General features: G+C 39.8%; 1 non-coding gene across 1 annotated transcript; it reads right to left on the bottom strand.

Moving 5' to 3' along the window:
• Window positions 1–14107: 14107 nt before the first annotated feature.
• On the bottom strand, window positions 14108–14211 carry LOC148568036 (small nucleolar RNA R71). The gene has a single exon (XR_015882192.1). It is a non-coding gene; the product is annotated as a small nucleolar RNA R71 (small nucleolar RNA).
• Between the last annotated feature and the right edge of the window lie 243 nt (window positions 14212–14454).

Raw genomic sequence — 14454 nt, 5'->3', positions numbered from 1 at the left:
GGAATCTTGAACCTAAGAAGCAGTTGAAATCCTAAATCCTTTAAGAGGAATCCTAATCCTAAAACCTAAGAGAGAGGAGAGAACCTCTCTCTCTAAAAACTACATCTAAATTATGAAAAGTAAATTATGAGCTGGTGATTATGAATGAATGGATTCTCCCATTTTATAGCCTCTAATTTGTGTTTTCTAGGCCGCAAACTGGGTCGAAAACAGCCCAGAAATCGCTGGAGAAGAAATCTGCCACGCTGATTTTCATCACTGCGATGCGTCCGCGTGGAGCGCGCATTCGCATCACCTAGTGTTAGGGAAACTATGGCATATTATATATGAAATCGAAACCCCAGATGTTAGCTTTTCAACGCAATTGGAACCGCGTCATTTGGACCTCTGTAGCTCAAGTTATGACTGTTTTAGTGCGAGAGGGTCAGGTTGACAGCTTTGCAGTTCCTTCAACTTCTTGTATTCCTTCCACTTTTGCATGCTTCCTTTCCATCCTCTAAGCCATTCCTGCCCTGTAATCTCTGAAATCACTTAGCACACATATCAAGGCATCGAATGGTAATAGGAGAGGATTAATAATTAGCAATTTAAAGGCCAAAGAAACATGTTTTCAATCATAGCACAAAATCAGGAAGGAAAACTTAAAACATGCGATTAGTATGAATAAGTGGGTAAAGAGTTAATAAAAACCACTCAATTGAGTACAAGATAAACCATAAAATAGTGGTTTATCACGTACGCGTCCAGTGCGCGTGCACGTGGATGGGTGCATCCAAATCTTTGGCTTTTTCCATGTGTTCTCCACTTTGCATGCTTTCCTCTTCACTTTTATTATCCATTCCTATCCTTTTCAACCTGAAATCACTAGCAAACAAATCAAAGAATCTAGTGGAATTAAAGGTGAATCAAAATTAGCTAATTTAAGGTCTAAAAAGCATGTTTTCACATTTAAGCACAAATTAAGAAAGAATCACAAAACCATGCTATTTCATTGAATAAATGTGAGAAAAGGTTGATAAAATGCTCTAAATTCAACACATGATAAACCCTAAAAACGGGGTTTATCAACCTCTCCACACTTAAACCATTGCTTGTCCTCATGCTATACCAAGAATGAAGTAAGGGGCCTGACATTTATTCAATTCACTAAACTATATGCAACCTATCTAAATACAACTACCTATTATGAATGCAAATGCTTGGTCAAAACAAATCAATCCCAATAGATATATGCAAGCACAAGGGCTAAAGCAATGAGAATCAAATCCAACCCACAATTGTATTGAATTATCAAAAAGATTTACAAACTTGCATGAATAAGAATGATTATAGTGAATACATGTAATTGAGCAATCGAACCCTCACTGGATATGTATCCGCTCTAGTCACTCAAGTGTTTAGGGGTTGATTCACTCAATTCCCCCCTAATCATGCTTTCCAAAATTTGTTCTTCATCTAACAATCAACAATTATTCAATGCATGCATACAATTATCATGATGACTTTCTCAAAGGTTGTATTGGGGCTAGGGTCAAGGTAGGGTCATATATGGTTAAGTGGACTAGAATTTAAACCTTTGATTAGCCTAGACTTTCCCACCTAACCTATGATAACCTATACAATTAAGTTCTAATCTAACTACCCATTCTTCACTTTTATTCTCACATACTTATGTATTCATTTTTATTTCACAACACTTACGCATTGATCCTTATTGAACTTCACTTTGGGGCATTTCGTCCACTTTTTATTTCTTTCTTTTCTTCTTTTCTTTCTTTCTTTTTCTATATTTTTTTTTTCTTTTCTTTTCTTTTCCTTATATTTTTTTTTCTTTTTTCTTTTGTTTTTCTCATTTTTCATTTCTTTCCAAGAGCATCAATGCATAAGGTCTAACATTTGATTAATACATGAGTATGTACCCAATTCCCAAATATAAAAATACAAAGCACCCTTTTATCCCCACCAATGTTCCCGAATCTCCCCAAACTTGAATAATGAACACTCTCACTAGCCTAAGCCAATCAAAGATCCAAACAAGGGACTTTTATTGTTTTTCACTTTAGGCTTGTAATGTGCTAAAATAAAGAACAATTGGGTTAAGCATAGGCTCAAAATTGGCTAACAATGGAAGGTAAAAGGTAGCTATTTGAGTAAGTGAGCTAATGAAACAATGACCTCAATCATATAAGTGCATGAATATAATGAATAATGGACATATAGAATTAAACAAATCAAGGATCACAATCATAGAAAGAGAACAATTGCACACAAGAAGGAAGATAAGTGGTTATAAGATATAACCACATCATTAGGCTCAAATATCACATGCTTGTGTTCTTAGCTCAAAAACATGCATCACAAAATATGTATGATTCAAGCAAGTTCCACAAAAATTTTCTCAATCAATTGGGGTGGTGCCCTATAGATAAATTCTTTGGAAAATTTATTGTTTTGACTAAGCTTATCCTAAATGCAATGTTGTGATTTAGAAATTTTAAAATTTCCTTAGTTTATCCCTTCTTTTTCCAAATCACACCAACTTTCTTATGTAAAAAGGGTAAACCAAGCTCTAATAATCTACAATTTTTAAATCACAACCAGAAACTAAAACAACTAAATAAAGCAAATCTAACTAAAAGTATGAAATATCTACCAACTAAGGTGCAAAATGCAACAACTAAAATAAAAGTATCAAAATAACAAATATATACAATAATCCCAAAAGTGCATTAAAAATAAAGTGCAAAGTACTAAAAATAATACAAAATAAGTGATAAATGTTCGAACTCATTACCCAAAATGGCAACTCCACCGACGGTGACAACGGTGACCTCCCCACACTTAGAATGGAGCATCATCTTCGATGCTACTGCTCGGGCTCGGGGGAAGGGTCAACTGTCATATCTGGCTACTGGGGCTGAGGCTGTGACTCCACGGGGGGCTGCTGCGCCTCTGGTGTAGCCTGTGTCTGTGGTGATGCCTCCTGCTGGTCCTGCTCCGCCTCATGCTCCTCCTCCTCTGAAGAAGAAGGTTCGGCAATAGGGGGCAACTCGACGCCCAGTGCGACAAACATCTGATCCACTCTATCAAGCCATCGCATGATGCGGCGCTCACTGCGCTCCATGAAGCAGAACAGATGCTGTACTAAGATATACGTCGGCTGGGGTGCTGGTGGTGGTGCTATTGGTGCTGCTGGTGCTGATGGACCTGCTGCGGCTGAGGAAGAAGACGGGCCAGGTGTCGCTGTTGCTCTGGCTCTAGCTTTGGAGCGGAGCCGGGATGGGGCTCTCTCATGCACCCATGTCACCCACGGAATCACTTCCTCCTTTCCGAGGACCGGGGGTGGTGTCTCATCATCCGCTTCCCATGGGGCATCGGCCAACTGAACCATTTGCATGACCAAAGTGGGAAATGGGAGTATGCCACGGACATGTGCTCGCCACATGAATCTCCTGATCAACCGGGGAAAGTATACCTCCTTCCCCTCTATAATACATTGGATCAGGACGAGCATGTCCACCGAAATCTCAATAAAGTGGGTGGTCGGTATGACGTAATAGGCAAAGATCTGCTGCCACGTCCTGGCCTCCCTAGTCAGATGAACAAAATGCATCCCCTTGGGTTTTTTGTTGTCAGTATCCATCACCCAAGGGGCATCCGAAGTGTTTACTACATCCCTCAGAGCATCATAGTCGAACGTCATACAATGTATCGCCACTTCCGCCTGCTCATATGCATCCGTATCACCGGTCTTTGGCAGACAGTGGAGTATACCCTCAATGGCAGCCTCTGTAACCAATATCTGACCGCCTCGCAGGTGGACTGAATCAAGGGTATGTCTGAAGAAGTTACAGTAAAACTCCTTAACCCATGATGAGTTTATCCTGCCTAGCTCCCTATCAATAAAACCTAGGCCCATCCCCTGAATACGTGTCTCAATTGAATGCCTTAGGTTAGTGGGGATGGCCAGTTTCTTCTCTATATTCAGATTCTTCTTCTGGTATGTCGGGAAGCAGAGCTCGCAGTATAGGTTAGGGAACCTATACGCATCTGTAGGTGGCAGCTGTTGGTAAGCTTTGTCCTTCTCATTAAGAGGGTTCTTGGCATAGTCATAGAAAGGAGAAATGGTAGAGGCCTGAGGTTTCTTCCTCTTTCTTGAAGTAACCTTGGCTTTCTTTCTGTCGGCCATCCTGAAAAAGAGATATACAGGATATAAACAATTAAGCCACATAGAGGAAAACAAAGCAAGGCGCTAAGCATATACAGAAGGTAAGAGGGTTGACATATTCATGAAGTGGGTCAAAAAGAAGAAACTTGGAATGCAAGCAAACAAAATAAAGAATTCAAATCAACTACAACCAAGAAATCATGCAATGAGAACAGAATGCTTGTTTGTTAAGCAACCATAGTCATCATGCCCAAAATAATATAAGTGTTAGTGAGAAAACTAAAACGAGAGTTAGAATGTTAACAAGGTCAAAATTTAGAAAACTAAGTCATATATTAATGGCATGACAATTATGGGGCTTAACCAAGAGAAGCTCAAATAAGTATATAAAGAACAAGCATGCCCACAATCATGAGGATGATGCAAGTCATTGATGATGAAATGTGAGTTTTCATAAAAGCATACAATAGGAAAGCGGTTCATCAACAATGCCCATGGTCACCAAGTATGAAATAATTGGTGTTTGCGAGATCAAAACATGCACTCGTGTAACCAAAAGCAAGTTGAAAACCGGTTTGAACGAAAGGGTTACACAAGTGGAATGCACCAATTATTGCAAAAGATTGAACCATATTCAAGAAGAATGCAAGTTAAGGTCAAATGGTAAACTTAGTATGAGTCAAAGGGCATTTGATTTAACTTGGAAGTGAAAGCACATGAAGGTTCGCATTGAATAACCAACACTGCCTTGAATGAGTCAAGTTCACTGCATATCAACGGGAATCCAAATAAATGGGGAAGCTGACCATCTTGACTAAGGAGTTGCATTTGGTATGAAATTAATGAATGTTGTCAAGCCAAAAAGAACCAAATGTAGCCCCTATGTTACAAGTTAACCTAAGAAGATTTTCCAAAAATTCGGCAGCATCCCAGTAGGAAATTGGGCATTCCCGGATAGCAGAAAACAGCAAATTAACACATATGAGTCCAACAAACATGTAACAAGTAACAAGTTCATATGGTTTAGGCGACAACAAGTAAAATTACCCAGCAAAGCAGTAGTGAGACAATATCTGAACCAAAGACCCACACAGCAGTGATAAAAATTCAACCACCATTCAGCAAAATAATTTCAAATCAGCCAATTCAGATAAACAGGAACGGAGCACTTATCAGGCCTAAAATTTTCTAACCACAACTTAACTACCTAAGAGCATGCATCTCTATCTAATCTAACAAGCAGAATCAAACACTATTCTAGCTAAAATAACAACAATAAAATGAATAAAACAAAATAGAGAACCAAGGCAGAAAGCAGGAGCATGGTGAACCTGGAATAGAGAGCAGAGACAAAATGGGGGACTAGGAGATAGAAGGGAAAGAAGACAGCAGCGCCACCCAGAAATGGTGGCAGCGGTCAAACAGAGTGGCGCAGGGCAAGGGCGCCCAACAGGGTTCCGAGCAGATGAGTGGTTGGCAAGGAGAAGAAGGGAAAAGAGGGTGTGAGTGGTGGTGTAGTGCTCGCCGGCGTTGATGGGTGGTCACGGTGGAGCTGGATGGAGGCAAAAGACAAAATGGTGAGAAAGAGGGAAGGAGAGGGGTAGAGGTGAGGAGAGCAGAAGAAAGAAAGAAAGGAGAGAAGAAGAGTGGTAGGCGACGACGGCGGGTTCGGCAGACGGAGGCGGGTGGTGACCAGAGGATGCATCGAAGGAGGTGGTTGTGGAGGAGGGACGAGGGAACGTTGGAAGAGAGAAGGGGTTGAGGGACGCGAATGTTAGGGTTCTCACGTCCCTGGGGGTTATGGATTGCAAATCCACGCGCATGCATCCTATACGCATCCGCGTGCGTGGGCGAAAGAGGAAATGGACGCGAAAGTGCCATGTGCACCTGAGCGTGGATGGGGATGTGCGCGACGGCGCGTACGCGTATGGTACGCATCCGCGTGGGTTAAAAGTTGTGCCAGACGTACAGTCTTGGCCCAGAGTTAACACAACTCTCGGGTCATATGTATGGGAACTGTGTCAGCGCATTGACGCGTACGCATACATTCCCTTGTGCCCCACGTCTAGTGTTTGCGCCAAGTTTGCCTAACTCTCTGGAATATATATGGGTTCTGCGTTGACTCATCGACACGTACGCATACAGCGTGTGTACGCATCCCTGCCCCCTCCCTTTTTTTCAGAAACACCAAAAACAACTAAAAATCACCCTAACACGACCTACAACTCAAAACCAATCAAAAATGCAAATTTACAAAAAATATTTTGGTTTTCGAAGGGTTTTCAAATGCAAGCAAGGAAAACTTGCATCACAAGCAACTAGCAACCAAATTATTAAAGCAACTATATGAAGAGAAAACTACCTACAATGGCAACTGAAATCATTTATTAATCAAATCAAATCTACAAGAGAGTGGAAAGAGTTTACCATGGTGGGGTGTCTCCCACCTAGCACTTTTTTTAAAATCATTAAGTTGGATATTTGGAAAGCTCTTTGTCATGGTGGCTTGTGTTTGTACTCATCCTTGAATCTCCAAGGATCTTTGCTCCTCAAATAGTTGACAGAAATTCCAACCATCTTCATTAATCTTGGATGAAGTTTTACCCAAGATATGAGGTCCCAAAGTTGGTCTTCAAAGTACGATCCAGGATCCCATATCTTATCTTCACATCCGTCTTCAAGTTGATTGTCATGGTTCTTCCATCCGGGTGGTCGATACATAGAATTCTCTTTAGCAAGCCACCTTCTCTTCCTTTTAGACATACACAAGTTTGCATTCTTCCAATCATGGTCCCTATGCTTTAAAGCTTCGAATCTAATGAGCGTAATTCCAGACCTCCAACCACTACACAACTCCCTCTTACTATTAACTCCACAAAGAGCTCTAAGTTGCCCATCCGTTTCAATCAACCCATATTCAAGTGAGAAGGTGAAGCTTAAGGATAAGAATTTTACCCACTTGAATGTTGTGTTGGAGGGTAATTTGGGAAGCGAGACCTCCCCACACTTGGAAAATACGAGGTCTACTCCTTTAGGCTCTTCCTTAATTGTTTCCACCTCTTGAGAACTTCTTTCAATTTTTTCTGCTTGTCAACTTCTTTCAATTCCTCCTTATCATCAATCAAGTTAACTCTTGGAGGTTGTGTGAAGTCCACTTTGATATTGGCTTCACATCCAATGGAAGGGTCTTCAACAAGGTCACCAATATCACTTGGCTTGGGGTTGTCTTTACTAACCTCAATTTTACATCCAATGGGAGATGATTCAATTTTTGATAAAAAGTCATTAATGATTGAATCCATCTCATGATCAACATCTTCATATTCTTCAATTTTGATATGCCCTGTAGGTTGTTGAGACTCCCATGGTTGTTCCGCATCTCCTAAATCTTCAACCACTCTTTCCTTTTTTTCAACAGTCATAGGTTTCTCCAATTGTTCCAATACAAAACGTAAGTCCTCCTTTTCTACCGGATTTGCCAATCTCGTCTTCATGCTTTGCTCTTCTATTGGTTTTTCACACGTGGGCACAGAAGCACCTTGAGTGTTCAAGCATTGGTAGGGTAAAGTGTGTACTACCTTGGTCAAGTTGGTCACAAACTCTAGGGTGTTCCTTTGCATATCTGCTTGTCCTTGAAGTAGCAAGGTGAGAGAATCATCTATTGGGGCTTGGGGTGGATAAGAAGGTTCATCATTTTGGAGAAAGGGTTCATAGTAGGAAAGTGGTTCTTCTTGAGAAGGGTATGGAGATTGTGAGTATTGAGGTGGTTCATGGTAGTAATCATAATAAGGTTGTGGTGGTTCTAAAGATTCATACTCATAATGGTCACAAGGATATGGTATGGGTGATTGGTCATATGGTGGATATGGATCATAGGAAGGTGTTTGGTCAAGAAAGGCTTGTGAGTATGGTTGAGGTTGATGTTGAGGATAAGATTCATAGGCATATGATCGTGGTAATTGATTGTCACAAAAAGAGTCACCATAGCCATTGAATTGACATGCATTTGGGAGGTGAGTATACCTATACGAATCCGGAGGTTGTTGCCAATAGGAGTGATCAATTCCTTACGGCTCCTCCCATCTTTGTTGGGTCCATCCTTGATACATGTGTTCATTGAAGTTCACATTTCCTACAACACAATTAGAACCAAACTCATAACCAAAAGGGTGAGAATTCATAGTGGAAGCAAAAATGAACTAACTAAGTCCTAAACTAACAACGACGAACAAACAAGTAAAAGACAAACATATTCACAATATTCACATATGTACAATAACCAATAACACAACACCATTGTAATTTCCCCGGCAACGGCACCATTTTGATGAATGGATTTTTGACAGTTTAGAATTTCACAAATGAAATCTCGTTGCAAGTATAGTTTCTAAACCAACAAATAATCCTTTCATACAAAAGATTGTTTGTCGCAAGTACAAACCCTTAAAATTATAAACCGAAGTATTTAAACCTCGGGTCATCTCTCAAAGGAATAGCAGGGTAGTGTTCTTGTTACTGGCTATGGACATGTATATTTTGGGGTTTTGAATAGGGAACAAGAAAAGTAAATGATAAAGGAAATCAAATGACGAAAAGGTCTTGGCAAGGTTTGGTGGTCAAGGATCTCTATCCTTATCACTATACACAATATGATAATTGCAAGGATCAATCCCATTAAGGCATCCTCTAACAAATAAAGGAAAGTCAAATGAGCTATATTAATCCAAGTCCATAAGTCCTAGCTATTCACTAATTGAATTAATGAGAGCTATAGTCAATGGCTATCAACTATCAATTACTTGGACATTAGTAACTCAAGAATTTCTAAGTTACCTTCCCAAGCCAAGAACATAAAATTCTACTCTAACATCCTTTCAAGCATTTTGACAAACACTTGGAAGGTATGAAAGGAAAGCATAGTAAATTGACAACAAGAATGAAATCTAACAACAATTATTGCAAGGAATTAACAACAACAATCAAAAAGAACATTATTGACATGAATTACCTCCAATTGAATTGAAAGAAAATAAGAGGAACAAGAGTAGATCAACAACAAAGTATGGAAATAACATAAAAGAAATTACAATAAGAGAATAGAAGAACAAGATGTAACAACAAAGAATTGAAAGGTAGAAGTAGATGAAAGCATGAATTAAAACCTAGATCAAAGCTTATTATCCTAAACCTAATCCTAATTCTAGAGAGAAGTGAGAGCTTTTCTCTCTAAGACTAACTAAAACTAATCCTAATGATTTCTAATGATTCAATATGTGAATGATGATGTATTCCCCTTCAATCCTTGGTCCTTTTAAGTGTTTTGGTGCCGAAATTGGTTTAGATTGGGCCCCACAGCCTCTGAGAATTCGCTGGGCACGTTTTTACTAAAAAATCACATGCCAGCACCGACGCATACGCGTACAGCACGCGTGCGCATCCCTGAGGTTTTTGCGATCCGCGCGTATGTGTCCAGTTCACGTGCGCGTGGATTGGTGCATCTAAATCTTTGGCTTTTTCCATGTGTTCTCCACTTTGCATGCTTTCCTCTTCACTTCTTTGATCCATTCCTAGCCTTTTCAACCTGAAATCACTAGCAAACACATCAAGGAATCTAGTGGAATCAAAGGTGAATCAAAATTAGCTAATTTAAGCTCTAAAAAGCATGTTTTCACATTTAAGCACAAATTAAGAAAGAATCACAAGACCATGCTATTTCATTGAATAAATGTGAGAAAAGGTTGATAAAATGCTCTAAATTCAACACATGATAAACCCTAAAAAGTGGTTTATCAGTTCCCTAACTCAATGAAGAGTGGTTTAGTTCATCATAGCTCAATTCAAATCACAAATAAAGAAAGTGCAGGAATAGTAAAGAAAGTATAAAAGAAAATGATTCCAGAGTTCCCAATTTGGGTCTCTGGCTCCCAGCATTTCTGAACTCCCAGAGCCCCCCCTCAGGGCCTCCAGAGAGCTTATTCAATCTTCAAAGACTCCTTTATTTATACTTACCTTCCCATCCTCAATTGAGTCTTCATTGTACTTGGATGTGAGCCTTGGGCTTGATTGAAGCAAGTTAAAGTGGCTCTCAATGATGTTGAGGATGGACATTTGGAAAACTAACGTTTTGCATTCTGCATGGTGCTCAATTATATTTCTAGTATCAACGTTGGTCATCAATGTTAGCAGGAAAATGTTTGGCTAAACGTTACTTGAAAAAGAATTTAAGAATGGCCACTAACGATTGCCTCAACGTTGGTTCACCAACGTTATGTCCAACGCTGCATACTTGTGCGTACGCACACTGCCTTGTGCGTGCGCACACTTTCAATTTTTCTACTTGTGCGTATGCACACTAGGTTGTATGTACGCACACAAGGCATTTTTGGAAGCTCAAATTTGCAAATCCATCGCAGACATTGGACCCAACGTTGGATTACCAATGTTACATCCAATGTTGCCCACCTGTGCGTACGCACACTGCCTTGTGCGTGCGCACACCATGAATTTTTCTTCTTGTGCGTACGCACACAAGGCAGTTTTCACAATTTCAAATTTAAGTCTCATCAAAGATGTTGGAGGTAACGTTAGTGAGCCAACGTTCCCTCCAACGTTGGCACCAGCAGTTGCAGAACGTTGCAGCCCCTTCCTCCAACATTTGAGGCAACGTTGGTGAGCCAACTTTGGCCACCAACGTTGCTTCCTCTTCTTCTTTCCATTGCCCTTTTTGTTGCTTGCTTGCTTGCCTTTCCTCGTCTTCTTTCCATACTTCTTCCTTACTTCTCTTCACCTATCATCAACCAATACATATACATCAAAGCTTTGCTAGATTCACAAGAGTTTGCATCATTCTTAACATACAAATAAATATAGCATAAACCTCATGAAAATGCATCAATTTAACCATGTTTGAATGAATCAAGGTGTGCATGAAAATTCCATCCAAATAATTACTTATTGCTCAAGAAAGTGCATAAATCCTACCTAAAACAAATGAAAACGGCTATTGAAACTAGCCTAAGATGCCTTGGCATTAGAGATTGATGCTAGGGAATCTTGGCTAGTTTTACTAGCCATTTTTGTATGTTTTAGGTTAGTTTCATGCATTTTCTTTGAAAATAAGCAAGTAATTGGTTGAATATGCATCCATACCTTGATTCAAGTAAACATTGTAAATTCTAAAAAATTTCATGGGAATAATGCAAGAGTTGAATGATATAATGCATGATGCATCATCTCATGATTAAGAATAGGACTTTGATGCACTTTGTTTGTTTGTTTTCAGGTAACAAGAAGCAGTGTAGAGCCACGTTAGTGGCCACGTTAGTACCACTAATGTGGCCATTAACGTGGAGAAGGGGAAAGCTTGCAATGTTAGTGGTATAGTTAACATCACTAACGTCTTCGAAGGTCATTCAATCCCACGTTAGTGGCCCCGTTAGTGCCACTAACGTGGGCACTAACGTGGAAGAAAGAAGAAGCCCCAACGTTAGTGGCATAGTTAACACCACTAACGTTAGGAGTGCCACCATAAGCCCACGTTAGTGGCCAAGTTAGTGCCACTAACGTGGAAGAAAGTGGGCTTTGCAATGTTAGTGGCATAGTTAACACCACTAACATTGGGGATGACCAAGAAGCCCACGTTAGTAGCCATGTTAGTGCCACTAACGTGGGCACCAACGTGGAAGAGGAGGAAGTTTTGCAACGTTAGTGGTGTAGTTAACACCACTAACATCTTCGAGCCAAGGTATTCCCACGTTAATGGCCACGTTAACTCCACTAACGTGGGCCTTTAATGTGGAGGAAGAGATGAATTTAACGTTAATGGTGTAGTTAACACCGTTAACGCAATCAAGGTTAGGAAAGGTTACGTTAGTGGCCACGTTAGTGCCACTAACGATGGGGTAAACGTGACTTCAAAAGGGTTTTGGAACGTTAGTGACAAAGTTAGTGTCACTGACGTCTTCGAACCAGGATTACACTTGACCTTTACCACACTAACGGCCTGACTAACGTGAAATTACCTGACTCAAACTCTTCCTGCAAGCTGAGCCAAGCCCACTAAGATTGTAACTGCTTCAACTATGCTAAAAGGCTCACATCCAGAGACTTGCAGAGCTAACCGAAGATCAGACGAGTAGTATATATAGGGGTAGTTTAGAACTAGAAATTGGGATTGGCACCTGGGGGATCTAGGATTGTACACACTCTGTATTTTGCTTTCTTTGTAATTCAGTACTTTAGAAATGCACTTTTCATTTTTAATTTCAATTACCAGAGATATGAACAACTAAACCCCTCTTCATTGGGTTAGGGAGCTCTGTTGTAATTCAATGGATCAATTGTAGTTTTCATTCTTCTTCTTCTTTCTTTTCTCTTGATTTACTTGAAAGCTTTCGATCTTCATCAAATTGAGCAATTGTCTCGGAAGAGAAATTGCTCATACTTGGATTTCCTTTGAACCTTGGAAGAGGAATGAGGAAATCATGCTAGAAATACTTTCCTACCAATGCTTTGATTTAGAAAAACATGTGGTATAATCAGTGATCGTACTTTATCTCTTCCCATGAGCAATTAGATCAAGGAATTGGGCAATTGTTCAAGCTTAGAGAGATTGGATTGCCAAGGAATTAGGATTCAATCACCTAAGATTGCTGAGAGATCAATGAATGCATTGATTGAGGAAGAGATGAGAATGAATTTTATCTGGAGAATGCAACATCTCCTAAGCCCAATGAACTCCCCCATTTCTGGTCTTACCCATTCTCTTTAATTATGCTATTTACATTTATGCTCATCATCCCCATTCCCATTTAAATTCCTGCAAGTTTACTTTCATGCAATTTATATTCTGCAACTTACTTTCCATCATTTACATTTTCTGTTATTTACTTTCCTGCCATTTTACTTTCTGCAATTCTCAACCCACCTTTGCTTAGTTCAACTAGAACATTCCTCTAATTAAAGTTGCTCAACCAATCAATCCTTGTGGGATTCGACCTCACTCTATTTTGAGTTTTTACTTGACGACAATTCGGTATACTTGCCGAGAGAAATTTGTAGTGATACAGATTTTCGTGCATCAAGTTTATGGCACCTTTACCGGGGATTGATTTTGCATTGACAATGATTAAATTGGAGGATAACTAGATTGAACAGTTTTTTTTTTGTTGATTTATTCATTTCAGCTTAGTTACTTTCAGTTTTTGCACTTTGATTTGTTTTTCCTTTGCTTATTTACATTTCAGCACATTAACCCACTAACTATTTGATCCATTGCACCACTCATCCTAACCGAAATTCTTAACAAGAGTGATTCCGTCACTTTTCTCTTTCTAGTGTTTTGTTGATTGTATGACAGGTCGAAGAAGTGAAGCTTCAACCTCTTTTGAATCTGAACCTGAGAGGACCTTCCTTAGATTAAGAATGGAAGCAAGAAGAAAGAGGGTTATTGGTGCAGAGGAAGAAGAGGAGGAGCTGGATATAAATATGGAGGATGATATGGAGAACCATCATGAGGAAGAGGTGCATAATCATGTTAGAGAAGGTGCAGCCAATCATGTTGGGCAAGAGAGAAGATTTTTAGACTTTTACATCAACCCAAACTCAGGAAACTGTGGAAGTAGCATCCTTAAACCAACCATTCCTGCTAATAACTTTGAGTTAAAACCTTAACTCATCACCCTTGTTAAAAAAAACTGCTTATTTGAAGGAAGTGCCCAGGAAAACCCCAACCAACATCTAACCACATTTGTGAGAATATGTGATACAGTGAAGTCCAATGGTGTCCATCCTAATACCTACAAACTACTTTTATTTCCCTTTTCTCTTAGGGATAAAGTAGCAAAGTGTCTAGAATCCTTTCCTAAGGAAAGCTTGACAACTTGGGAAGAGGTGGTAAATAAATTCTTGGCAAGATTCTACCCTCTCTAAAGAGTTAACAGGTTGAGAGCTAAGGTAAAAACGTTCAAACAACAAGATGGTGAAACTCTCTATAAAGCATGGGAGAGATACAAGGAGTTGACAAGAAAATGCCCCTCGTACATGTTCAATGAATGGGTACAGTTGCACATTTTCTATGAAGGCTTGTCACAAGAGTCAAAGAAGGCTTTAGATCACTCTTCAGGAGGCTCTCTCAGCAAGAAGAAGATAATTGATGAGGCCATTGACATGATAGAAACTGTGGCCAACAATGAGTACTTATATGCCTTTGATAGAAACTCAAATAGAGGGGTGATGGAGCTGAATCACATGGATATATTGCTAGCACAAAAGAAGTTGATCACCAA

The sequence above is a fragment of the Arachis ipaensis genome, chromosome B4 (assembly GCF_059453495.1).
Source record: "Arachis ipaensis isolate K30076 ecotype BB chromosome B4, ASM5945349v1, whole genome shotgun sequence".
NCBI lineage: Eukaryota > Viridiplantae > Streptophyta > Magnoliopsida > Fabales > Fabaceae > Arachis > Arachis ipaensis.
This window is presented reverse-complemented; position numbering and strand designations above follow the sequence as displayed.